Source organism: Canis lupus, chromosome 20 (genome assembly GCF_003254725.2).
Source record: "Canis lupus dingo isolate Sandy chromosome 20, ASM325472v2, whole genome shotgun sequence".
NCBI classification, from domain to species: domain Eukaryota; kingdom Metazoa; phylum Chordata; class Mammalia; order Carnivora; family Canidae; genus Canis; species Canis lupus.
In genome coordinates this window covers 17,751,232-17,769,504 of record NC_064262.1, presented here as the reverse complement: position 1 = coordinate 17,769,504, position 18,273 = coordinate 17,751,232, and the positions used below count along the sequence as shown (strand labels likewise).

Sequence of the window (18,273 nt, the reverse complement as noted above, 5' to 3'; positions counted from 1 at the left end):
TTTCATTCTTCTTCGTTCTTTTTAATGGCTGAGTAATATTTCATTATACACACACACACACACACACACACAACATCTTCTTTTCCATTCATCAGTTAATGGACACTTAGGATGTTTCTATAGTTTGGCTATTGTAAATAACGTTGCTATAAACATTGGGTTGTGTGTATCACTTTGAATTAATATTTTTGTATTTTAAGGATACATGCCTAGTAGTGCAATTGATAGATCATAGGGTAGTTCTATTTTTAACTTGTTGAAGAAACTCCATACTGTTTTTCAGAGAGTGGCTGCACCAATTTGAATTCCCACCAATAGTGCAAGAGGATTCTTCTTTTTTCTACATCCTCATCAACACCTATCATTTCTTGTGTTGTTGATTTTAGTCATTCTGACATTTGGAAGATGATACCTCACTGTATCTTTGATTTGTATTTCCCTACAAATATTTGTATTTGATCAGTGATACTGAGCATCTTTTCATGTGTCTATTGGCCATCTGTATGTCTTCTTTAGGAAAATGTCTTTTCATGTCTGATGCCCATTTTTAAATTGAATTATTTGGTGTTTGGGTGGTGAATTTTATAAACTCTTTATATATTTTGGATACTAACCCTTTATCAGATATGGTATTTCACAAATCAATCAACATGATATACCACATTAATAAAAGAAAAGAACTAAATGATCATTTCAATAGATGCAGAAAAAGCATTTGAAAAAAAATACAATATCCATTCATGATAAAAACCCTCAACAAAATAGATTTAGAGGGAGTATAACATCAACATAATAAAGACCATATATGAAAAACCTACTGCAAGTGTCATCCTCAATAGGGAAAAACTGAGAGCTTTTCCTCTACTATCAAGACAAGGATGTCCACTCTCACCACTTATTTAACATAGTACTAGAAGTCCTAGTCACAGGAGTCACATAACAAAAAGAAATAAAAGTCTTCAAAAAAATAAATAAATAAATAAATAAATAAATAAATAAATAAATGTCATCCAAATTGGCAAGAACAAGTAAAACTTTCTCTTCTTGCAGATGACATGATACTCTATATAGAAAACCTAAAACACTCTACAAAAAAACTGCTGGAACTAATATACTAGTTTAGTAAAGTCACAAAATACAAAATCAATATACAGAAACCTGTTGCATTTCTATATACCAGTACTGAAGCAGCAAAAGGAAATTAAGGAATCTCTTCCATTTACAATTGTACCAAAAACCATAAGATACCTAGGAATAAACCTAAGCAAAGAGGAGAAAGACTTATAGCCTGAAACCCATGAAACACTGATGAAAGAAATTGAAGAAGACACAAAGAAATGGAAAGACATTCTATGCTTGTGGATCGGAAGAACAAATATTCTTAAAATGTCTATACTACTCAAAGGAATGTATACATTTAATGCATTCCCTATCAAAATACCAACAGCATTTTTCACAGAGCTATAACAAACAATCCTAAAATCTGTATGGAACCACAAAAGGTCCCAAATAGCCAAAACAACCTTGAAAAAGAAAAACAAAACTGGAGGCATCACAATTCCAGACTTCAAGCTCTATTACAAAGCTGTAGTCATCAAAAAAGCATAGTACTAGCCCCAAAATAGGTGTAGATCCATAGAAAAGAACAGAAAACCCAGATGTTAACCCTCAACTATATGGTCAATTAAACTTCAACAAAGCAGGAAATAATATCCAATGGGAAAAAAATCTCTTCAACAAATGGTGTTGGGAACACTGGACAGCTACTTACATAAGAATAAATCTGGACAACTTTCTTGCACCGTATACACAAATAGATTCAAAATGGATTAAATACCTAAATGTGAGACTTGAAACCATAAGAATCCTAGAGAACACAAGCAGTAACCTCTTTTACATGGCCATACTAACTTCTTTCTAAATATTTCTCCTGAGGCAAGGGAAGCAAAAGCAAAAATAACTGTTAAGACCATCACAATAAAAAGCTTCTGCACAGTAAAAGCAATAATCATCAAAACTAAAAGGCAGCCTATGGAATGGGAGAAGATATTTGCAGTTTCTGTAATTTTTATTTTTCAAGGAATTTATTTTATCTGAGTTTCTGAATTTATTAGCATAGTAGGAGTTCATAAGTTTTATTAGTTTTTTTCCAAAGATGCAACTTCTACCTTTATATATCTATTATTTGTCATTTACCTCATTAGCTTCTTTCAATTTTTTATTATTTCATTTAAAATTCCCTTTGGTTTTAAACTTAATCTTCTTAAATTTATTTTAAGTTAACTGAGACATTTTTATGGTCCAAATTATGCTGAATCTTATGAATATTCCATGTGAACATGAAAAAATGTGTTCTACCTTTGGTGACTGTATTGTTTTATAAAAGTCAACTCATTCAAAGTGATTGATGGTAATTGTGTAAATATTCTATATTTCTACTGAATTTTTGTCTACTTCTTCCTACATGTATTTGTCCACTAATTTGTTTTCTATATTCTAATTTTTATTGTTTACTTAATTTTGCTCACTTACCAAATATCCTGTTTTTTGCTGCTGTTACTAATGTCAGAAATTTAATAACATCAAAGAACAAAGATTTATTATCTCACTTTCTGTGAGTTAAGTGTCTAGGTATGTGTTACCTGGGTCCTGTGCTCAGGTTCTCACCTAGCTGAAATTCAGGTATTGGCTGGGATTACAGTTTCACCTGAGATTTAGGGTCCTCTTACAAGATCACACCAGTATTTTTCACAGAATTTCCTTGAGGTTATAGGATCTATGTCCTTCATGACTATTAGTTGGGGTTCACTCTCAGTTCTTGGAGGCTGCCCTCAAAACCTAGCCATGTGGTGCTCTCACAATATAGCAGTTTATTTTTGCAAAACCAGCAGGAGGAGCTCTCATTAGTCTCCATTGGCAAGGTCTTATTTAACATAGCATAATTATGTGGGTGATTATCACATTCACTAACTTTGTCATATGGTGTAACTTAAGGCAATGACTCTTTCATGGTAGTCACCAGTCTCACCTATACCCAGGGGAAGAAGATTAATTATTCAGAAATGTACAGAAAGGGTCCAGTGTTTTGGGAACCACTGTAGAATTTGTCTATCTCAAGGAGAAATCAAAATGAATCAATACCGTTTTTTTTTTTGTATATATTAAAAGTCTCCAAGTGCATAAAACTACTGTAATAAATTTATAATTAACTGGTGACTCCTTGCAGTAACAGGCTTGGGCATGGAAACATGGCAGTAGGACCTGAGCCATGTTTGAAGATCCATGCTTTATGAAGATGAGAGAGATTTTAGTTACCTTAGGAATATCTTAAGAGTAGAAGCTTGTATAAGAGGACCTAGGCACTGCCTTGTGGCAAAAGGATTTCAAAAAAGAATTCACTGCCAGGATGCCTGGGTGGCTCAAGTCCATTCATTAAGCATCGGATTCTTGATTTTGCTTAGGTCATGATCTCAGGGTTATGAGACTGAGCCCTGGATTGGGCACTGTGCTGAGCGTGGAGCCTACTTGAGATTCTTTCTCTCTTCCCCTCTCCCTTCCCTCCCCAACCCCTCTCCATGTGCTCTCATGCCCTCTTTCTCTCTCTCAAAAAAAAAAAAAAAAAAAAAAAAAAAAGAATAAATCAATTCACAGCCCAAAACATACAATGAAGGAACTTAAGGGAACAAAAAGTTACAGGACGCTTGGGTGGCTCAGCGGTTGAGCACCTGCCTTCGGTCCAGGGCATAATCCCAGGATCTGGGATGGAGTCCCACATCAGGCTCCCTGCATGGAGCTGCCTATGTCTCTGCCTCTCTCTCTCTCTCTCTCATGAATAAATAAATAAAGTCTTTTTAAAAAAATCTTTTAAAAAAAGTTGAAAAGATACTTTTTGAGTAAAATATGTTACAATTGTGACCTGAACACACCTAGTAACCATAAAATTTTAGTAAAGGCCATAAAATTTATCAAAATAAATTAATATGTTCAGAATTCTTGTTGAAACCAGGGAGAGGATTCAATTCCATGTCATAGCTGATGTGAGGGCAAACTGGAATCAGTCTGGGTAGATGAGAAGACTGACATCTCTCTGACATTGGAATTTGCTATTTCATAAATATATAATCAGTCCTTAATACATTTTGTGATGAGAAAGTGGGGAGAAAACATCTTTCCCTCCTTTTCTTCCCCTTAATCCCTTTCGGGTTGCGGGTTAGCTTAATGACTCTTACACAGTATGTTAGAAACATTTGGCTATTTCTTAAACTTCTTAGAAGCTTAATTGTAGGAATAATTAGCTGTGAACACAGAGTTTCATAAAATGTTGATTTCACTTAAAAAACTACTTCTGAATATTTACACAGTTCAGAAAAATACAAATATATATATAGCAAATATATAGCAAAATAACACTGATCCATATTTTCCCTTCCTGTGGAAATCTTAGCCTATTTGCTTTCTTTACTCTGCTTGTTTTCCTCCTCCTTTTTTTGCTCCTCTCTCTATCTCAACTTACCACTCTACTGATTTTATTAAAATTATACCTGCACAGTGTAACCAATTAAATAATTAAACAATTACACAGTGATTAATTGCAAGATGAAAATGAAAACAATAACAATAAAATACACTATAAACCCAACCCACTGCTATGAACATTAGGTGACTATCATTTCATATTTTACATGTAGTAGAGAGGTAAAGAGAATAATAGGCATAAAGAGGTCACATAATTACAGCTACTTTTAATTTTGGAGTAGTAATTTGAAAATAAAAATTTAATAGCAGATGAGAACCTCAAAATTGAGTAAATAAATGAACTTCAAATAAATATTTTTCCACTGCAAGAAATATTAATAAATGATCCTTTAGGTTGAAAAAAGAGATTATAAAATGCATTAGTAGTTGGATTCTATTCTTTATCTCATGTTTCCCTATCATGAACAGTAAAGACAGATATTCTCACAGGTCTCCTTTCCACCCACAACCATCTGTTTTTGTTTCAAATAACTGAATGACATTTACAGTGTTGATAATATTCTTGGTTTATATTTGCTTTCACTCAGACATTTGTAGATGTTGCTCTATTATCTTCGGACATCGAATCTTGCCACAGGTATGTCCATAGACAGCCAGCCTGGTTTTTCTCTATTAGTTAGTTAGGTTAGTCTGTTTTCCTTTCTGGGTGCTTAAAGAGTTCTTTTTTTTTTTTTTTTCCATCTTTGGGATACTAAGCTCTTTCTAAAAGTGAAGTATCTGCATCAACTTTGAAACATGAAAGATTATTAAATTTATAGTTTTTCCTTATTGAAAGAAAAAAGAATTCTTACATAATTCCATCTCCTTTGCCAGCTTCTTTAGCTTTCTATGAAATAATGTCATGATAAATTAAATTCTTTTGACTTTTTCACTTGTATTCACTTTGCTTACCTTAATTATTCCTTTTATATCATGATTTAGTTCTTCTTCTATTTGGATCCTTCCTATTTTTAAAAAGATTTTATTTATTTATTCATGAAAGACACAGAGAGAGAGAGGCAAAGACTTAGGCAGAGGGAGAGGCAGGCTCCCCACAGATAGCCTGATGTGGGACTCGATCCCACGACTCTGGGATCGTGCCCTGAGCTGAAGGCAGATGCTCCACTGCTGAACTACCCAGGCATCCTGCTCCTTCCTATTTTTAAATTTATTGTCTAACATTGTAATGATGACACCCCTTTGCCCTGCAGTGTTTGTTTGTGATTTTCATCTCCTACTGTCATTTATTTATTGTTATATGCTGTTTTGTTAAATTCATATTCTTACTAATTTGTCCTCTTTTGTGAAGCAATTATGAGGAATTTCATTCTATTTGAGATTTTAATCTTTTCTGAATCTGATTATTTATTTTCCTATTACATCCTTCTTCCCCTCCTTTTTAAATTTCTCCATTGCTCCTTCCTTTCTGCCTTCTTTTTTTCTTCATGCTTTCTGTCCTTTGAATTATATCTGCATTATTACTGCCTTTCTTTCATCTTGATTCTGCTGACGATATCCTGCCCATTAACTCTTTTGCTCTTAGAGTGAATGGATCTTGACTTCTCTCCTCTAGTGTCTAATTTGTCTTCCCCTCCAAGCTAGAGATGAGAGTTGGTGATTGTATATTTTAACCACATTCCTGCAGATCAAGAAGGAATGGTAGGGTAAAGGGTGTGAAGGTGAGGGGAGTCAGGAGAGCTCAAAAGAAGTTTTGGAAGCAGAAGTCCTGAAGCAGATTTCAGCCTCTCTAATTGGATTTTTTTTTCATGGAAAACATAGGCTTTGGAATCTTTTCACCTCTGATATGTAGCCCTGGAGTCTTTAGTTAATTAAGTTATTCCCTTTGTTATCTTCCTTGGGTTTACCTGTAGATTCCATTACTTCTCCACACAAAAAGAACAGATAAAATGGATGTCTACTCAGTTGCTTCATTCCAAATTTTGGAAAGCATTTATAGTGAGTAGTCATGATATTTTATTAACTAATTAGTAAAGGGGCTAACGCATGAGAATAGTGTTAGGAATCAAGGGGTTTATCACCAATATTATCTTCTAAAGACTCTTCTGTGGTTTTTTTTTAATTTCCTTGTATACAAGTTGTTCAAGCAAATTCTGTTAGGTTATCCTCTTTTACTTGTTTGTATTTTTTGGTTTTGTTTTGTTATTATTTCTTTTTTTCGAGAGAGTGGTAGCTCATATTTTTGTGCTTAGAGAATGGAAATTATGTTATATTTGCAGTCCTCTACCTTTACCCAGAACCCAGAACTTCTTAACAACTCTGAAAAATATAGATTGATTTCTTATTTTTTTTATTTAAAAAAGTAGTACAGCTGTTTTCATTTTCTTCCATTGATTTCTGATAATCACTTTTCAGAAATGTGAAAGAAACTGTACAGTTTCAGGTGAAAACTGAAATTAAATCATTACTTCAACATGCAGATATATAACTTCATTCTCAGTTCCCCAAAAGGCTAATTTTATTTAATACTTTAATGTATGAGGCAGTTTAAAGTCTGTTTTCATGTTACCTGGTGCCTTGATTTGGTTTCCTCTGGAACCAGAACTTGAAACAAGGATTTGAGCATAGGTATTCATTTGGGAGGAAATGGAGAAATATTATAGGACATTCATCATTTGAATTATGGCCCTAGAGAAAGTTAAGAATATAGAAAATCATCAAAGAAATTGCACAAGAAAATCTTCCAGAGAGGAAGAGAATTATGTCTTTAAAATGAAAGGATTCATTGATGAATGTGGAAAGAGCTACGCTAAGTCACATGTAATAACACTGATTAAAAAAATCCTAAAACTATTAAGTTAAAAATACCAAAGGACAAGATGGAATATGTACAAAGTAAAGTAGACAGGTATCAGAACATGAAATGATAAAAGTTAATGAAGCAATGTCTTTAAAGTCCTGAGGAAAAAAAATTATATCAAATCTAGAATTCTATACCCACCCAAAATATCAGTAGGTTGGGATATTTAAAATATTCAAAACTCTTATCATTTACCATTGTGTATCATAGGATTTTCTTGAAATACACTAGAAAAATGAAGAAGACAGCCAAGGAAACCAAGTTTATGAGATTTAGAACATGTCGATGTGATGTAGGAGAGCTGAGAAATTCTAGGGTAATAATCTTTTACCAAGTGACTCTGATCTTAAATTGGAGCAGATTATAGCACTTTGGAATTTATGTATTTGCAGAAAAAGACCTTATACAATATATGATATTTTTGTCAATATATATGATAGATTGGAGCTATGGTGAAGCTTGTAGTTATTTTGGTTTTTGGTCAAGAAGAAAAAGGAAAAACAATTAGAGTGGTCAGGCAAAATCAAATTTTGTATAAGAAAATCATTATCCAAGGAAATAGGAAGCAAACTGATGCATGTAATGGTTTGAAGTAAAGGAGTATAAAAAAAGCAGTTATGTTTACCTAGGAATATTGTCCTTAGAGCTACTTGGGGATCATAATATTGGATCAGTAGTTTAGAAAGGTCTCAATCTGACAAATACTTACATGAACTTAAGACACTCATAATAATGTTGATACAGGTTGTTAGTTTTAAACTTTATTAATAAATCTATACAAAAGCTCAGGTAAAGATTATGAATATACAATGTAATGTTAGCTTTAACCTTAAAATATACAAACAGACACTTGAGAAAAGGTAAGAGGTGAAAATTAGTAGGAGAAGATGAAAAATAAGGATTTAACTTGACAGAACTGTCATTTACTGGGGGTTATGGCACAAGAAATAGAGCTGTAAAAATATTGTTAAAGTTACAAAAGAATAAAAATTAAAATAATGACAAAATAAAGGAAATGGGAAGGTGATTGCTTTTCATTATATATTTTTATACACTAATTTTATTATATGCCTATATTACAATAAATATATTAATTGATGTACAATAATGAAGAAGCAATTGCTTGCTTTTTTGTTACTTTATCTTTAATGTGATACTTTATTCAAAAGCAATATTTTTCTGGATATAATTTTTCATGATAGATGAAAGATGGTTCTGAGATGGCTCAGAATTTTTAATCCATTTCATTACCAAAAAAGAATAAAGGAAAGATGATAGATAAAAATCAAGACAGATTTAAGCTTTATAACTGATTCTGAAAAGGATTTAAGAGCAAGAGAAGGGGTACTTTGGTGATATAACTGGTTAAGTGGCCAACTCTTGGTTTTGGCTCAGGTCATGATATCTCTCCCTCTCTCTGTCTCTCTCTCTCTGTCTCTCTCTCTCTTTTTAAAAGATTTTATTTATTTATTCATGAGAGACACAGAGAGACTGAGAGGCAGAGACACAAGCAGAGGGAGAAGCAGGCTCCCTGCAAGGAGCCCGATGTGGGACTAAATTCTGGATCCCGGTATCATGCCCTGAGCCGAAGGCAGATGCTCAACTGCTAAGCCACCCAGGTGCCATGATAGGTCATGATCTCAAAGTCATGGGATCAAGCCCTACGTCTGGCTCTGTGCTCAGTACAGAGTCTGTTTGGGAATGTCTCCCTCTCTCCCTGCCTTGCCCCCCTGCCACTCTCTAAAATAAATAAATATATCGTTAAAAAAAAGAGCAAGAGAAAATGTTTGAATAAATTTACAACCAATGTGAATTCTGAGGCTCTCAATAAATCTATTAATTATTAGGCAATTTATTGTGAAATAATTAACTAATAGCAAAACAGATATTTCAACAATTACTTTAATAACAGATGCTTTGCACTCTAGTAACAAATATCATTCTTTGTTGCTTTCTTATCTATGGTCTCTTTTCAAAAGAACTGTTTGGACTGTTTTTCTTAATAAAAATAGATTTTTTGAAAAACCTATATCTCAATGTACAAAATCAATTATAGTTGCATTATGACAGAAAATTTTACATATTGGTGTAAAATTTATAAGGTTATTCAGATAGAAACTCAACATTCAGGCACAAATATTTTAGGGATAATGTGAAAAACTGCAGGAATCTAACCCACTGTGTTTTATTTCGGTATGCTGCCATTAGGAACTGTGTGACACACTTTGAGCTCTACAGCTTAACAAAGATATAGGAAAAGTGGAGAGTCAATGAAAGGATTAAAAGATTGACAAGATAATGGTTAGATATAGAAATTGGGATTTAGTTTGGCAAAAATTGTTTTTTTGAAAAATAACTAATCACTTGTGCTGTTTTCACTGGGTGCCCTTGTACAAATCACAATGGGGGACAGGGGTTAGTTTCTCCATCCTTAAAAGTGAAGTGTTATTTTAGAATATTTTTAAGATCTCTTCCGCATCTAAATTGTACAGTTCTAGGAAAGATTAGCACAGAAAAAGTATTGTCTTAAAATAGCTTAAATTGAAGCAAGAGAAAGTTAGGCTACATATTGCAAAGAAAAGATTGTTAATTAATTTATATTCTTCTGCAACAATCTCTTTCTCTATGTGTGCTTTTTTTTTTTTTTAAGATGTTATTTGTTAGAGAGAGAGTGGGAGAGCACGAACAGGGGGAAGGAGAGGGAGAGGCAGAGACACAGGCAGAGGGGGAAGCAGGCTTCCTGCAAAGAGTCCAATGTAGGACTCAATTCTGGATCCCAGGATCACACCCTGAACCGAAGGCAGATGCTCAACTGCTAAGCCACCACTTTTCTCTCCCTTTTAAGCTGGTTAATGCTCAGGATCTCAGTTTAAGCATCATTACCCTCAAAGGCATTCCTTAATTCTCCTCGTTACATCAAATCATCTTATGAACTCATTTGCACCAAAATATCTCCCATACAGTATACATGCCAGAGTTGGAATTTGTGTACACACTTGGATGTGTTTTGTCTCTTTCTGTAATGCCATGAGGGCAGAGGCCAGATAGGGCCTGATCACAGTGAATTCCCAGTATTCTGACAAGGCCCTGAACCAAGAAGGCATGAGACACATATGTTGAATGAAGGAATGGATGCTTTCAAACCTTTATCCAAACTCTCACAGATCCTGGTTCCCTTTTCAATATCATTATTTTCTAGATTTCTAATTTTGGGGATTGATAAAGTCTTTATAAGCTCATAATTTCTTCCTTCATTTTCACTCTCACATGGTAAGTAATTTTTATTAATATCTAGGAAATAGTTTATTAAGATGATGAGAAAGTTGAAGGACAATGTCGTGTCATTTATATATTTATATATGTAAATATAAATATATACATATATACATAAATACATACATATATATAACACATAAAATACCAAATGTTAACAAGACATGAGTTCCAGTTCAAAATCTGATTTTGTCCCTTGTTCTCTGATTTGTCTGTAAGATATGATTAATAATATTTACCTTACCTGCTATACTTGATAGTTTTATGTAGAGAAAATGAAATATTTCTCAATTTTGTTGTCTTCCTATTATCTATTAAACTGTGTACATTTGTTTAAATATAGCCAGGAGAAAATAATCACCATTATGAACAGTTATATATTATTGAAGCTCTTTCAGTTGTAAGTAATGCAAACAAAATTCAAGTATGCTTAAGAAGAAAGGGACTATTTAACACAAACAGAAAAGTTCAAAAGATATTCAGATACAACCGAATTCAAAGGCTTAGAGGTCATGAACTCTAAGGCTTTAGCTTTATTTTGCTTTATTTGTGTTAGTTTTAGTTTCAGGAAGGACCACCACATATGGTGGCCAAGATGGCCATATGTAAGAACATTTCCTACCATCTTAGCATTCTCAGCTAGAAAAAATAAAGAAATCTTCCTTAATTTCTGTTTACAATACCCCAACATTTATTGGCCTGTCGTGATGCAGGTACTATTACTGAACCAATCATTTTGAGATTTGATTATTTAGGCCTGAGACAACTACCTTACTTTTTTAAAGTAAAGGATAGGGTAAGTCATATGCATGTGTATATTTCACTTGGGGAGAGAGGGTCTGGAGGTTCCTGGAGGAGAAATAGTATGTTCTTTGGGAGGAAGGAATATTAGAAAGGCAACATAAAGCATGAATCCTGCAATGTCTGTCTGGATTACTTATAATCTGTTATCCAATTTCTGCTTCTTCTGTTTGTTTTTAAGAGAGAGAGAGATGAGAGTGGGTGGAGAGGGGCAGAGGGAGAGAGAGAATGGTAAGCAGGCTCCACGTCCAGTGGAGCTCCAGTGGAGCTTGATCTCACCACCCTGAGATCATGAACTGAGCCAAAATCAAGAGTTGGATGCTTAACTGACTGAGCCACGCAGGCATCAAAGTATTTTTCAATAATTCTACAATAATATACTGTGTGGTTAATAACAAAATATAAATGAGATACAATATGCAATAGTGTACCTAGTTCCATAATGAAAGGAATTGTTATGAATGACTGGAATTTTTTTCAACCAGTAGAAATAGGATAAGCAAAAATCTCAACCAAAATATCTTTAATCCTCAACATTTTACAGTGATTGAGAGTGTTTATGTGATTTTTTTTAATGGCTTGACCTAAGGAAAGAATTTGAGATTTTTTTCAGGATGAATCTGTCATTGCCTATAAAAGAAGATTTGGTCTGTTTGCTGTGAATGCCAGTCAATAGCTATTGCTCCTTATGATAACTCAGCATCTTTTTCTCTACACTCTTTATGGCCCAAGAGAGCATTTTCTCATTTTTTTTCACTTTCTAATAGTGTTCTATTTATTTTATCTTCGGCATTGAGACCAGTGGTAGATTGAAACCATACAAGATCTTAGAGTTGATGGAGTTTAGATAGAAAGCAAGTCTCCACACTATCATTTGCCTTTCAGAGGATTTCCATGAATGTGTTTTATTTAGCCAATCATACTGAGAAAAACAATCTAAATAATTATCTCCAAGTGAAAATTACTGTGATGTTTGTTCTTTCCTCACCCCCTCATCTTTCATTTTTTTCCAAAGGATTCATCTTTACAAGGGTTCTGTATATGTTAAACTCTTTTAGGTCAGGTTACCCAGGAAACAGACTGGAAGCAGATTTGCATGCACTAAGTTTGTTGGAGAGGGCCCTTTGAAATCACGTCTACAAGGAGTAATGAAATAAGATCATGCAGACTGAAAAAATTTGAACTGTAGTGTGATTAAAACAAAGACTATCAGGGATCCCTGGGTGGCGCAGCGATTTGGCGCCTGCCTTTGGCCCAGGGCGCGATCCTGGAGACCCGGGATCGAATCCCACATCAGGCTCCCGGTGCATGGAGCCTGCTTCTTCCTCTGCCTGTGTCTCTGCCTCATTCTCTCTCTCTCTCTCTCTCTCTCTCTCTCTCTGTGACTATCATAATAAATAAAAAAAAAATTTTTTTTAAAAACAAAAAACAAAAAACGACTATCAGCTGATTTTGTGGAGAGCTGAGGGACTGCAATGACGTTTCAGGGTTGTTCCAAATTGAGACAAAGCAGATGGGCTTTTATACCCAAATATAGAGCTCATTGAATGAGGTTGGACCCTGGGAAAGAGTCACAAAGTGGATGAGGAAGCTCTCCTTTAATGAGGGCATTTCTTGAGTAGGTCTCACTTGTGAGCCTTTAGTAGCCAACAAGTCCTGGCATGTGGAGAAATGAGTACTTTTGTTCTAAAAGGAAGCATCCAAGTGACACAACACATTTGATCAATCTCAATAATCAGGGGCAAATATCTAATTTAAGACCTTGATATTTGTATCTAGCTATCAAAATCAATCAGTTACATTTTTAAAAAACATTTTTTATAATTATCTCAATCTTTTCATTCATTCCTAAAGATTCAGTAGTCCTTCCAGTATCATTTTCCTTCATCCTGAAGAACTTTATTTTTTTTCCTGTAATTTAGATTGGCTGATGATAAATTGTTTTCATTGTTCCTTGATTTGAGATTGATTCCTTGATTCTTTTATTTATCTTTATTCTTGAAGGATATTTGTGTTGGATATATATATAGTCTGTTTTTCATGTCAGTACCTTACCAATGTCTATATACTGACTACTCTAGGTAAATTTTGATCAGAAATCCATAGTTTTCAAATTATTATCCCTCTTCATGTAATGTCTTTAGTTTTTGAGATATCTTTGGATTTTGCTATTTGGTTATTATGTGTCTACACATGATTTTCTTAGAATTTATCCTATTTAGAATTTAGTGATCTTCTAGATTCTATAAATTTATGTTTTCCATCAAATTTAGGATATTTGCAAATGTTTCTTTTTAAATCCATTTGTGCCCTCATCTTTTTATCTTCTCCTTCAGGAAATCCAAGAAATCCACTTACTTTAGGTATTTTATTGTGGTTTCATTTGTACCTAATTCTTGTTTAATTTTTTTTCTTGTTTAATTTTTAAATCATCTTTTATTTCCTGTTTTCTTGGGTTTGAACAATTTTTATTCATCTATCTTTGAGTTTGCAGACACCATTCTCTGTTATGTATATTCTGTTATCAAGCCCATCTAGTAAATCTTTTATTTAGGATAGTGTACTTTTAAGTTTTAAAACTTCATTTTTTAAAAATATTTTTATTTCTGTGCTGATATTTCCTATCTCTGTATTTATTCTATGTGTATTTGTTATGAAAGTTCTAACACATAGTAGTAGTTAGTATTAAGTCTTTGTCATGATAGTTCCAAATTCTGGGTCATCTGAGGCTTTGCATCTGTTGTCTTTTTTAAAAATGGGTACATTTTTGGGTGCCAGTTGGTTAAGGATCCAGGTCTTGATTTCAGCTCATGTCATCAAGCCCTGCATCAGGTTCCACACCAGGCATGGAACCTGCTTCTGATTCTCTCTCTCCCTTTCTCTCCCATTCCACTTGCACACACTTTTTTTCTCAAAGAAAGAAAGAGGGTCACATTTCTTAGGTCTTTCCATGTCAATTAATTTTGGGTTTTATGCTAGTCACTGTTCATGTTATTTTGTATAGATTCTGTTTGCTATTATAATCGTCTTGTGGATGTGGGTGGTTTTGTCCCAGGAGAAAATTAGTCCAGTTATGTTCAAGCTATAGGATCTTTATTGTCTTTTATGGGGAGTGGTTTAAATTTCAGTTCAGTTTTTTAAGTCTTTGTTATGTGGGTTTGGGTATACTTTGTGTGTATGCATTTCAAAGGTAAACCCAAATGTCATTTAATCATAAAATACTCTTATTCCCAGTAAGTTACACTTATGAGTTACATGTTCCTTATCATTAAGCAGTGCCCATAATTACCAATTAAAAATTGACATATCCCAATTAAAGATTCCAGATGTAAATGAACTGAATCTAAATAAGGAAAACCTTGCCTCTTCTAAATGTATCAGAAAGACTTATATTTTAATATATATTTTTAAAGCTGGTTCAGTAACTTGTAAAAATACTTTAGAGAGATGATAAAGAAATTCTTTTTCTAGCAATGACTAACTAGGACACTTAAGAACAGTCTTTTTGCTAAGAACAACTAAATAAGCTAGGAAAATATGTTTTTAAATGTCTATTTTAAGACACACAAAAAAACCTACCAATGTAAAAAGACTACCAATGCACAACTGAGAGAACCAAGAACCAAGGAAGAAAATTTCAGGGTCTAGAGCTACTTTTCCCATTAAAAATAATGATAAATGCTAAAGCATTGATAAGAGGATAAGACACTGAGCAAAACATTGACACTTTCATATAGCTGGGAAAAGTGTGGAGCTAAGTGTTCTTATAAATACTTGAGTTTTCAGTTGATACCTAAAGGTGTTACATTCTACATGTAACAGTGAATGTAAACTAGACCAGTTCTCATAATTGACGCCCAGTTTAAAATCACCTCAATTCCTGAGTGTATTATGGTGATGCACCCAGCTGCTCAACAATAACAAAAATAATTCCTCTCTGGAAGAAGAAAGCATTCTCTAATGCTTCAACTGATTGATATAAATTTGCTATTTAATAATATAGAATGTTGATAAGCAATACAAAGTAATCAGGCACAAAAAGTTCAGAATTGGCCAAAACACAAGAGAAAAAGCAGGCAACTGATATTTATCAAGAGAATAACCACATGTTAGAGTTACAGTACATAACTTTTAAATTAATATTATCAGAAATTAAGTGACAAGATGGAAATTTTAGCAGATGATGGGAATATTTGGAATTTGGAAATTCTAGAACTTAAAATAATCGAAGTTAATATTTCACTATTTGAGATCTTATTAATCTGTGGTTGAGTTTAATCATCAATTAGATGTAGCTGAAGAAAGAATAGGTGAGTTGGAAGATAGGTCAAATGAAAATGTCCAAACTGAAACAAGAAGCTCCAGAAATATGGAAAACCTGAGACTATAACAGACAATTAGAATATAGTATAAATGTCTAATGTAATTGAAGTCTTAAAATCGGAAGAGTTAATCAGGCAAAAGCAATAGTTGTGAAGATTGTAACCGAGATTTTTTAAAAAACTAATTAGAGGATTCAAGGCTAAGATTGAGGAAGTTCTGTAAAACTCAGGCAACATAGATACAAAAAGAAATATACTGTGATATGTCATAGTTCAATTATTGAAAACAAAAGTTAAATAGTAAACCTTAAAAGCAATCAGACCTCTACAGATTCAATTCAATCCCAGTCAAAATCTCAGAAGGATTTTTTGAGGAAATTCATGAACTATTCTAAAATTAAAATGGAATTACAAGGAGATTTTTACAATGAACAAAATAGAAAAACATACATTCCTTCTTTTAAGAACCATTATAAAGTTACATTAATTAAGACTGTGGCATTGGTATAAAGAATGAGACAAATATATCAGTAGAACAAAAGAGAGAGTCTAAATTTAGGTATAGACACAGATGGAAGTACCTAGAGAGACAACTTATTTTCAGCGAAGATGCTAAATTAAATCCACTCAGTAGAAATGAAGTCCCCTTAAACAAAAAGTGCTGGGTCAATTCTGTAGGTCACTCCATACACCAAAGTTAAATTACTTCAAGATGTATCAAAAGCCTAAATATAAAATCTTCTGCCATAAATCTTCTAGAGAAAAACATAGGAAATTGTCTTTGTCACCTTAGTAGGCAAAGATTTTTTTTAACCCAACAAAAAACCACCAGTCATTATAAAAATTGATAATTTGCACTTCATCAATATTAAAAACTTCTTTCAAAAGAAATCATCAAGAAATCCATAAATTAAACAAAATATTTACAAAATGCATAAATCTGAAAAATGGCTTTTATCTAGAATATATCAAGAACTTCACAAGTCAATCTTATAAATAACCCAATAAAAAGGGTAAAACTTTTGAAAAGATACTTTGCAAAAGGAGATACAAGAATAGCCAATAATGCTGTTGTTTAAAATCTAAGCCTCACCACCACTGTATTGCCAAGGCATTTCTTTCTAACAAGCTGCCTCTGGACAAACTGGACATGAAGGGGAAGTAGGTCATCATAAGAGTAGACTTCAGTGTTTCTATGAGAACAACCAGATAACAAACAACCAGAGAATCAAGGCTGCCATCCAAAGCAACACATTCTGCTTGAACGATAGAGCCAAGTCAATTGTTCTTATGAGTCATCTAGGCTGGCCTGATAGTGCCCCTATACCTGACAGGTTCTCTTTGGAGCAGTTGCCGTAGAATTCAAATCTCTGCTGAGCAAGAATATTTTGTATGGGTCTGGAAGTGAAGAAAGTTTGTGCTGACCCAGCTGCTGGGTCTGTCATCTGGCTGGAGAACCTTTGCTTTCATGTGGTGGAAGAAGGGAAGGAAAGAGATAATTATGAGAATAAGGTTAAGACTGAGCCAAAATAGAAGCCTTCCAAGCTTCACTTTCCAAGGAAGAGGATGTCTGTGGAAATGATGCTTTCGGCACTGCTCACCAAACCCACAGCTCCATGGTGGGAATCAGTTGGCCACAGAAAGCTGTAGGTTTCTTGATAAAGGAACTGAACTCCTTTGTCAATACCAGAGAGCTCAGAACAGCCTTTCCTGGCCATCCAGGTGGACCTAAGTTTTCAGACAAGATTCAGCTAATAGATAATGTGCTGGACAAAGTCAATGAGGTGATTATTGGTGGTGGAGTGGCTTTTGCTTTCTTTAAGGTGCTCAACAACCTGGTAATTGGTGAAGACAGAGCCAAAATTGTCAAAGAAGAATGATATGAGGATTACCTTACCTATTGACTTAGTCACTGCTGACAAGTTTGATGAGAATGCCAAGACTGGACAAGCCACTGTCCAGATGGCTGGATGGACTTGTACTATAGTCCCAAGAATAGCAAGAAATACTGGATGGACTTGTACTATAGTCCCAAGAATAGCAAGAAATACTGAAGCAGTTGCTTAAATAAGCAGATTATGTGGAATGGACTTGTGGACATGTTTGGGAAGCTGTTGACCAAGGAAACAAAACCCTCATTGATAAGGTGGTGAAAGCCACTTGAAGGGGCTGCATCACCATCATAAGTCGCAAAGACACTGCCACTTGCTGTGCCAAATGGAACACAGAGGATAATATCAGCCATGTGAGCCCTGGGAGCGATGCCAGTTTAGAGCTCTTGGAAAGTAAAGTACTTCCTGGGGTGGATGCTTTCCTCAGTGTTTAGTATTCTGTGTTTGGTTCCTACAGCCCTAAGTTAACCTAATACTTTCTGCATCTCCATATAGCATTAGCTAAAATCTTCCCCCATGTCAGGATTCAGCTAGTGTCCAAGAGATGCAGTGCCAAGAGCCCTCTAACAGTTGCATAGTGTCTCAGCTCTTCTTACACACCCTGGATTTGTCTACATACTTCAAGATGTCATTTGAATTTTTTAGTAACTAA

The 18,273-nt window shown here is 34.1% G+C and overlaps 1 pseudogene; it reads left to right on the top strand.

The window, feature by feature from the left end:
• Positions 1-7,568: 7,568 nt before the first annotated feature.
• Positions 7,569-18,055, top strand: LOC112662973 (phosphoglycerate kinase 1-like; annotated as a pseudogene).
• The last annotated feature ends 218 nt before the right edge of the window (positions 18,056-18,273 follow it).